Genomic DNA, 10,815 nt, shown 5'->3' with positions numbered 1-10,815 from the left:
TATGTGTGTTTGTGTGTGTATATATTTTATGTGCAATTTTTTAGCAGATTTTAATTAGCACGTAATATTATTATTTTATGTTATATAGCATGTAACACTTGTTTTTTTTTATTTATTTTTATTATTGGGGTAGCACGTACGTTATGTTTATGTATACTCTGCAGTTGTCCCAAATTATGTTTGATCATTTGTTTTACTTGTGAATATTGAGGGGAAAATTATAATCAACCAGATATTGTGCTCATCAATAATTGTTTTTTCAAATTTGTTTTATTTGTGCTCACTTAGCATTATCAAATCTATTGTACTACTTAATCTATGATTTTAACTCGTACAGTTGGTATTAAAAATCATATAAAAAATAATAAAAAAAAATATATATATTTGTTAATATTAAGAAAATATTATACTATATTATTGATGCACCGAATATAACATGTGGAAGTATAATACGAACAAAATATCTACCATTATTAGGTTTATTTGTCACTGTAAAAATAATTAAGTTAAACCATTTATTTCGCATGTGTTGACAATTAAAAATACCTAAATATAATCGTGTATGCAGTTTAGAATAATTTTCGACAAACGACATCGACTTTTTTGTGTTCCTGAAAACTGAAAACAAACGAAATAGAAAATAAAAAATAAATTTACAATAATATATATATAACAAGGCACATTTAAGTTGGTTTTCGGTAAATATATATTTTGTTGTTTTTGCCGCCAAGTGTAAACCGCGAAAATCGCATTATCACCGTTCTCTTGACATTTTCCAGCAGTGGCGTGCGCAGAATTCATTTATGGGAAGGGGAAACATAAAAAAAAATGTTCATACGTTCATATTATTTTTCTATTTAAAATCATAGTACAAATAATTTTAAAAAATGTATATTTAATGATATAAATTTACAATTTAATATTAATTATCCTTGATGCTTTTGATAATTCATCAAGCACAGGAAATTCATAAGATTTATTAAAATAATTAGTAAAATTGTTAGTATTCAAACTTAGTTTACCAACTAGATTTTTTTTTCTGTTGTTTTCAACGGGTGTTTTTGAATTATTAGATACTTGCATGTTTTTTTATTTTTTTTTTGAAAACATTTGTTAGAGTAGTGTTTTTTAATTTATTATTTTCCAATCAATCATATTGAATAAAAATGAATAACGTTTTAATAATAAATAATTTTATAGTTACAAAAATATTGAACACAATACGTCGCAGAACTTGAGTTCAAAATAAAATGAATAGTAAAAAAATGTAAAATAAATTAGTAATAAAATTAATAGGTGTTCATGTTTATTAGTCTAATCGTCGATTGGTTATTTGTTATACTCGGTTATATATTTATATGTCGAATCGCATGATTCAAAGTAGATTTATATTGAGATTATATTAAGATTAGGTACTAATCATACACGCACACGTATACATGTGTATAAACGTTGGTATTTAGCCCGTATGGCGTATACAACCGTGAAATGAAATGTAACATGGTGCAACCACAATTATTTTTAGGCATAAATAATTATAATATATTATACATTAAATGCAAAATTCCATAAAAGAAATCATTGTTTGTATTTTACTTATGGGAAGGGAGGTTAAATCCCTAGCCCTCCCCCCACTCGTTACGCCACTGCTTTCCAGGAATAATTTCAAAACAATATCCGTTTACGTCAACATATCTGACCGAAGACGATAACAGTCCGGTGACTATGATTGCGTTTAACCCATAAGATAAAATTGTTAGCGGTTGTTTGTAACGGCCGAAAAAAGAAATACCCATTCGAAAATCGCTGTATTGCATTCCACCGTTGTCGACTTAACGTTTTCGAACGTCCAACGGTGTATGCGCGATCGGATATGTATGTGCACGTTTGTGTGTGTGTGGGTTCGTGCCGATGCCGTACAAAGTACACGACGGAAAATCTATACGACATGACCGCTTCAAGGTCGACGCAGTTGCATTGTTATACGTGTATTTCGATTTTCGAGTTCACGTGATTAAATGTCATCGTTTAAACGATTAGGACGATAAGAATGAACCGTTTACGATTACACAACACATAATTTTATGTTCATCGCGTTTAGCCGAAATCTTACGTTTTACACTACCGGTATTGGGATGTAATTGCGTGGACAGGGGTAATGTTGTTTAGATGGGAGGGGGGGTTATACTCCTTTTATCCCACGAAACGTTGACCTGCTACCAAAGTTTCAGTGTCGATAATTTTTTCGGTTGATTTTAACATCAATCTATATCGAACTAGAAACCTGCGCGCAATACCATAAGTACGTATATTGGTGAATACGTGATGAACACCACTGCAATGCCAATCCGAATCCGTTCTTTGGTGGCTGCAAGCAGTTACAGTACGTTTAATTGACTATGGCGTTTCCGTAATACGATTCACCACAAAGGGATTCAATCACACACCCTTGAACGTTGACGTTCACGTGGCATTTCTTGTTTTCGTCGATTTCGTTTGTATATAGACAAATTACTACAGCGTTGTACGATTGTTTGACATAATGGCCTTAAATAAAGCCGGTCCCGCAATACCCGTTAACAATCACAAACGTAGGGACGAGTGATTATTTCGATCTTCGAAGTAACCACCTTCCCGTACTAATAAGTATATCAGAGTACGAGCTTCTGCGAGTGTTCACTAAGCTTAGCGATTACCGTGTCACGTGTCGTTTGATTACAATCCGATTATTTTCGATCATTCTTGATTATTCCAGAGCAGTGAGGGAATCACCTTGATTGTGTACGAGTGCATTTTGGCTCGCTAAGGCTTGGGACAATTTATCGTTTTCTGAGCGATCAACCAGGTCTTATTCTAACGGACAGTATGACCCAAATTGAGTAGTAGGAAAATCAAAAGGGCAGTTGACTTGATAAATATGGGCACCTTACAAAAATTTAATTTTCCTTATTGAATGATTGAATTTCTACTGAGTATTTGAAATTTGTGTAATTTATAAACCCAACCTTAGTAGGTACCTACCCCCTAATAAGTAATAATTATATAAGTTTATAATCTGTGCTGCTCCGATGATTGATTAATCTATGACATTTAAATTTAAATAGGGGTATACGTATAACGGAAAAGATTCGTATTTTTATTTTGTATTTTACCAGGGGCGTCATTTCAACTTTTGAAAGGGTGGAACAACTGATTAAATTTGCCGACTTCATAATATTTAAAAAATGATAGTCAACTATATATTTAAATATTTAATATTTATAGACCATAGACTATCAATAAAATATTTTTTCGGAACAAAACATGTAAGGATTAGTAATGAATAATTATGCCATGATGATAAATAAAGAACATGAAACGTTTTAATTTACCCAATTAAATAATACCATTAAAGATAGTAAAACATTAATTTATTTACTTATCCTATAGGCTATAAGTTACCTATCAATAGGTTTAATGGAATAATAATATAAATCTAATTAAATAAGTACTTTTAATTTTATTATTTGTATATTTAAATATATATTTTATATTTTATTTGTATAATTTAAATACATAAAATTGTATCTCAAATATAATGTACCATAGTTTGGGGTGAGTAGGAACGATTTTAACGGTTTTTAAAGATTATGAGCTCAATTTTTATGGTATCGATATCATGAAAACTGTTTTATAAAGATCACATATATGGAAGTATATAATATATCAAAAATAAAGTTTATAAGTTTCGCGTAATAACAATTGTCATAAACCGAGGAGGAGCCAGTGTTTACCAACTTAAAAAACCGTGAACGTGTATTTAAAAGATAATATTATCTGATTTCTGGATTAAAAATAGTAAATAAAAATTAACTATTTACTGATTTTAGCATTTGATCATCAAACAAAGAATTGGCGACTTTTTAAAATTTTTTAAAGTGGGGCATTTTTCATAGTCTGTCCCCCCTCCAAATGACGTCCCTGTATTTTACCACGCGATGGTCAAAATTCTAAAATATAAATATACAATTTATTTGGGGAGAGGGTAAGTATTATAATCCAAATAAATTTCATACAACAAACTTTTTAGTGTTTTTGGGCAGTAGGTAAAAATCCTTAGAATAAGCCCTACGATCAACTACGAGTGTCATCGCGAATGCATAACTGTAGTAAGTGTCTAGTCCCACACTACTCATGCATACATACATTCATAAAAGTATAACAACCATTCATCAATATTATACCGTATTAATCGGTGAAGTATGTTCATGCTATAGTATACAGTTTTATTTGAATTTACGCAATATATAGTATTGCGTTTTTCATCCATCAGTGGGATGGTAAAGCAAAGTACTGAGTTGGTAAACGAAAATAATGTGGTTCATTAAAAGTTCTACTGAGACATGCAAATTCGACTCCTTTTGTTAAACAATATATAATAGTACATTTATAATATTATAAACCGTTTACAATATTTTTGCGTAGTACAGATATTTAAATTTATATATGAAAATTTATTTTTCGTACAATGTTTATTAAAAATGTAATCATATAATTGTTAATAATGTTGTAACTATTTATATATATATATATATAGTTACAGCAAAAATAATACTCAAATTATAAACGATTTATTATATCGTTTATAATTTGAGTATTACATTTTAGTTATTATTTTTTGTTAATTAATAATTATCTTTATCAATTACAACTTTTGAATTAAATTATTTAATTAAATTATTAAATACTGATATGATATTGCATAAATGTGCGTGATTCATTTTATACTCAATCTTATATAATATGATTTTATATTTTATCTATACCAAACAATTTTGTGACTATTACTTTTAGTAATAATAATAATTATTATTATTCATTGCGAGTGTAGAACGATTTAAAAATGTTTGTAGAAACTGGATATTTTTTCAGGTACATGACAATGGAAAATAATTGTCATCCTCCTTAAATATCTTACATTATTAATAAGTCACTTCAAATCTTCAGAAATTAACCTGAACTTATTTTCAATATATAAAAAATATATCCCATAAAAATTATATTTCTTTTTGGTGTCGGCATATCGAAGACATCCAGAAAAAAATGTTTGTCGTAGTATATAATTATTTATTTTTGAAATTTTTATACTAATAACCGTATTTTTCTACTTCAAAGATTTGAAAAATTTTCGCACACGGCATGAATAATATAAAAATTATTTCGTTCGGTTCATCTTCTTTTTCGAGAAATAAACTGTGCAGAGCCTTCATAAACATTTTCAAATTTTCAAATCCTGTAAAAGAAGACAATTGTCATATACTGAATATAATATATATATTTACATTTTTGTAACGTAAAATATGTATTGTTATTATAAGCTTTGTACGAACCTGAGATATTAGAATTATATTCCACATGTTTATAAGAAAATAATTTTCGAATAGATAGAATAGTTAATCGAATGTTAACTCGAGTAAAAAATTTAAGCTCATGATTGATTTTACTAGCATACGCTCGGTGGCGTAATAAAATACGTGTACCTATAAGTATGCAGACATGATATTGATGCGTATAAGCGCATATACGAGAGGTTTCTACAAGCTTTATATAAAAGTATACTCAGTGGTGTATTCGTAATTTTTTTTCTAGGATAACGCTCAGCACATAAGCGTTTATTGGTGGGAGAGGGAATGGACTAAACCCCTTAAAAAAATGTTCTACCTACCTAAACTCAAAATTACATAATATGATGGGAACGTGGGATATATCCCCGCCAAACTTTTTTCCTAAGAGGGGGGGTGTACAACATTTCAACAAAAGTATTTTTGGGGGATTTGAAGTGAGTGCGCGCCCCCTTAGTCCCCTCAGATCCACGCCTGCTATGGAAGTCTACATTTTAAACTTATCTTTAATAAACTCATAGGTATATATCATATATGAAACATAATATTTATGTTAATATTTATTTTCATGAAACCTAATATTTTATTATGTGTAATAATATTTTAGTATCTATTAATTTAAAATAATTTGCACAAACATGCGACGAAAATAAATACTGACTAAGTGACAAACTGACAAAAATATAATAATTAATAGCACAATCTATCTAACACATTGTAGACAGATCGGTTAATATTGTGATAAATTTATAAACAGAACTTTTTGACTGATGATCTATTTTTAACAATTATAATATCCGCTTGATAAGAAAATATCGCACGCGTCCACCGGTATTATTTAAATTCTGATGTTACAGTAGGTAGACGTTCGGCAGTTTCCGACCGTCTTTGCAAATACCCGAAGTCGGGGAAAATTTAATCGAACTTTGGAAAATTGTACTTTTCCCGTTTCTGCCAATTCACTTTTCCACCAAATCACTTTTCTGACAAATAAAAAAAATTATTCTAGTTCATGAATATTAATAGATGATTGTCAGTTGGTTATCAGTAGCCGTCGTAGCAGGTTGTCCTCCGTGCTCTGTTTACCGTAACATATATACTTCGTAACCGTTTTAACATGCCTTCAAATAGGGGTCGCGGGTCTCCCCAAACCCGCATTCTACAACACGCCCCAAGAAAGAGAACAAACGCAGCTCCACTTACTCCACCCTTTCAAAGCAAAAACAAATTTACTCCGCTTCAAAACATCGACGACGAACTTGACCAAGACGGCGTTCCCACAAACGACAACGCACAGGACGCACAGGTTAGTCCCAAAATACCGCCAATTTACGTCTACGATATTTCAAATTTCGAAACATTTCATACTTCTTTATCTAATCAAACTTTTGACGAATTCTCAGTCACACATACAAAAAAATTCATTAAAATTAAACCTAAGCTCAATCGAAGATTACAGATCGATTACAAAAAGTTTCAACGAATCTGAAATTAAATATCATACCTACCAATTCCAAACTGAAAAACAATTATCAGTTGTCATCAGGAACCTCCCAATTCCGATAACGGAGGAAATGATTTTCAACGAGCTGAAAGAACTTAACTTCGAAGTAGACACCGTGACACGTCTCCAAAACCGTTATAAAAATCCTATTCCAATCGTCGCCGTTCTCCTCAAAAAATCATCACCCGACATTTACTCTTTAAATAGATTGTTACACTGTGTAGTTTCCGTAGAGCCAAGAAAACCATCAACTGGCATCCCTCAGTGTACAAACTGCCAAAGATTCTCGCACACTAAAAAATTTTGTCATTTACCGCCCAGGTGTGTTAAATGCGCGGGCGACCATCACTATACCCAATGTCAAAAAATTCTAAAAACTCCTGCTAAATGCGTCAATTGCAACGGTGACCATCCAGCTAGTTACAGAGGCTGTACATTTTATAAAGATATAACAAAAAAACAAAAATAAAACAGTCGCTAATCCTCGCCATAACAATAATTATAGTAATTCAATGCCTAAACCGGCTAATCAGCATGTATATACTAACAAAGATAACACTAATGATCATATTACGTATGCCTCTGCATGCAAAAATAACTCCAACAGTAATTCAACTAACAACGCAGATAGCGACAACGGCTTCATGAAAACGCTCCTACCACTTATAAATACCTTCATCACTCAACTCATGCAGAAAATAATCGAAAATCTGCCCGTCATCATAAATAGCCTAAATCAAAACACTCATGGTTCCCCATAACGCAATTTTGCTAAATTGGAACGCCAACGGTATTAAATCCCAAAGGAACTCCTTAATGGCATTTCTTAACCATCATAATATTGACATAGCTTGCATAACCGAAACACATTTGTCACACACGGACAAAATTAAATTCCCCGGCTACACAATGTACCGCGCGGATCGTAACGCGCCGACACGCTCTATGGGCGGCGTAGCAATACTGTTACGCAACAAAATTAAACACCAACATTTCCCAATTCCTGTTCTTCAGAGCTTAGAAGCCACTGCAGTGCTAATTAATTTTAATAATCGATCTATTCTAATCGTCAGCGCTTATCAACCACCAAGCCGCACAATGCACATCGCCGATTACGACAAATTAATGAACCTACACAATAACATTATAATGGCCGGTGATTTAAACTCGAAACATACTAATTGGGGTTGCCGTGTCTCGAATCCAAACGGTATTAAACTACATAAATACATATCTACCTCTACATGTATAGTATCTGCACCAAGCTCACCAACTTATTTTCCTTCGGATATGAATAGACTTGCTGACATACTAGACATTCTTGTAACCAAATCAATTCAATTCAACGTCGTACATGAATCCCTCTCTGAACTCGATTCAGATCACAATCCAGTAATAATACATTTAAATTCTCCATTGCAATTTTACCGCTCAAATGTCTCACTTTTCAAAGGTAAACCAAATTGGTGCACTTACTCAGACTATATAAATAATAAATTAATTATTCCAAAAAATATAACTACTGTCTTAGCAGCAGACAAAATTGCTGAACATTTCACCGAAGTCGTTACTGATGCTGCACGGGCGTGCTCGGTCACCTCACCCCAAAATCCAATTCAAAAAAATCACGGTTCACTACCACTGTTCATATTGACTTTAATCCAACAAAAACACATCGCCAGACGTGCTTGGCAAAACCAGAGAAACTCAGCAGCCAAAACAACGTTAAACAAGCTTACTAAACAAGTGCAAACCGCCCTTCAACAATTCCGCGTAAATTCATATAGCAAGTTCTTGTCAAATATTCATCAAAACGACTCAAGCCTATGGAAAGTCACAAAAAATCTTTTAAACCAAGAGACAAATTGCATTCCTCCTCTTCGCACTCCAACTCATCTCATAATTTCTGACGCGGATAAATGCAAATTTTTTTCGGAAAACCTTTCGAATACTTTCTCCCTGAATCAGTACGCACACAACCCTAATGATCTTAGGGTTTTAGATGTTCTGAGATCACCAAACTTCTCTGTACAAAATTCAATCAACTTTGCTACACCTGGTGAAATTAAAACAATAATCAAAAGGCTACCTAATAAAAAATCTCCTGGCCACGACAACATCACGAATCTTATGTACAAAAAACTTCCTAATAAGGCAATTATGTTCATGACTTCTCTATTTAACTCGCTCCTTCGCCTTGGTCACTTTCCGGATAACTGGAAAAAAGCAATCATAATACTCATAAAAAAACCTGGAAAAGACAAATCAGACCCCGACAGTTACAGACCAATTAGTCTGCTAACTTCGTTATCTAAGATTTTCGAAAAAGTCATCCTCTCAAGACTGCAAAATTATCTAAACTGTACAGACACAATTCCAAAATTCCAATTTGGTTTCAAAGCACATCATTCAACTACACAGCAACTCATGCGCATAACTGAACATATAAGCAACTCATATGAAAAACACTGTCACACGGGTGCCGTTTTCGTTGACATATCAAAAGCCTTTGATAAGGTTTGGCATCATGGGTTGTTGTACAAGCTCAAAATTATCAACACACCATATTACCTACTCAACTCCCTAACTTCGTTTCTATCTAACAGGCAATTTTCTGTTAAAATAAATGACAACTTTTCTTCTTTCCAACCAATCGTAGCTGGCGTCCCACAAGGATCTATACTTGGCCCAACATTATTTAACATCTACACATCCGACATCCCGCAATCACTGCACACAAACATAGCCCTCTTTGCGGACGATACTGTCATCTACTCTGAATCTCGCAACCCAGAAGCAATATCTGTACACCTACAAAACCACTTAAATACATTATCTGCCTGGTGCAAGAACTGGAAAATATCAATTAATCCATCAAAAAGCGTAAGTGTATTATTCAGTCTACGCCGTAATCCTACTCCACCACCGTTAATTTTTAACCATGAGCCAATCTCATGGAAGCCATCCGTCAAGTACCTCGGTGTAACATTGGACAAAAGATTAACCTGGTGGCCACACCTCTCAACTAAACTTCAACAAGCCTATCAACGTTTAGGGATGCTCTTCCCTATCTTAAACAGAAAGTCTTCCCTACAAAAAAACCTTTCCCTACTTATTTATAAGCAAGTACTACGTCCATTAATCACTTACGCCTGCCCTGTTTGGGGTAATTGCGCACAAACTCATCTCAAAAAACTGCAGATATTTCAAAACAAAGTCTTAAGAACGATAACTAACGCCCCATGGTTTGTAAGGAACTCAAGCATACACAAAGATCTTAAAATTTCAACCATTCAAGACCACATCAAGCTCACGGCTGTGAGCTTCTTCGAATCCATCCATAGGTCAACAGGCTCAATGCACTACCACATCAACACCAGACCACCTCCACAGCGCCGTCTCAAACGAGGTCGCCCACATGACCTAATTCCTCAAGACACTATCTAATTAATTCTCTATCTACTGTTATCATCTAATGTAAAACTGTAACTTATTTATTTATCGCACTTAATTACGCCAAAATGTATTTTATCTTTCATCTCTAGGTATAGATAGCGTAAGCTAGGAATACCTTATTGTAATAATTAAAAAAAAAAAAAAAAAAAAAAAATAGATGATTGTATTTATTATAATTAATGAGAGAGAAATTGTTTTATTCTATTTATGTATGATAAAAATTTTGTATATGAATAAAATATATTGTGAATTTAATATGAGGTAAAAATAATTATTGATACTTATAAGTTATAATAATTGTTTTAACCACAATTTCTTACATAAAACATATTAAAAATATAATTATTTTTTTAATAATTGTATTGGTTCAAACATATACGAAATTTGTGAAATTTAAATTATTTTTCCGTCATAAGATATCTATAACTTATCGTAATTTCTGCCATTTTCATTTTATTTATAAATATTAATATG

This window comes from Sipha flava, unplaced genomic scaffold (genome assembly GCF_003268045.1).
Source record: "Sipha flava isolate LNK unplaced genomic scaffold, YSA_version1 117_pilon_pilon, whole genome shotgun sequence".
Lineage (NCBI taxonomy): Eukaryota > Metazoa > Arthropoda > Insecta > Hemiptera > Aphididae > Sipha > Sipha flava.
Note: the sequence above shows the minus strand (reverse complement) of the source record.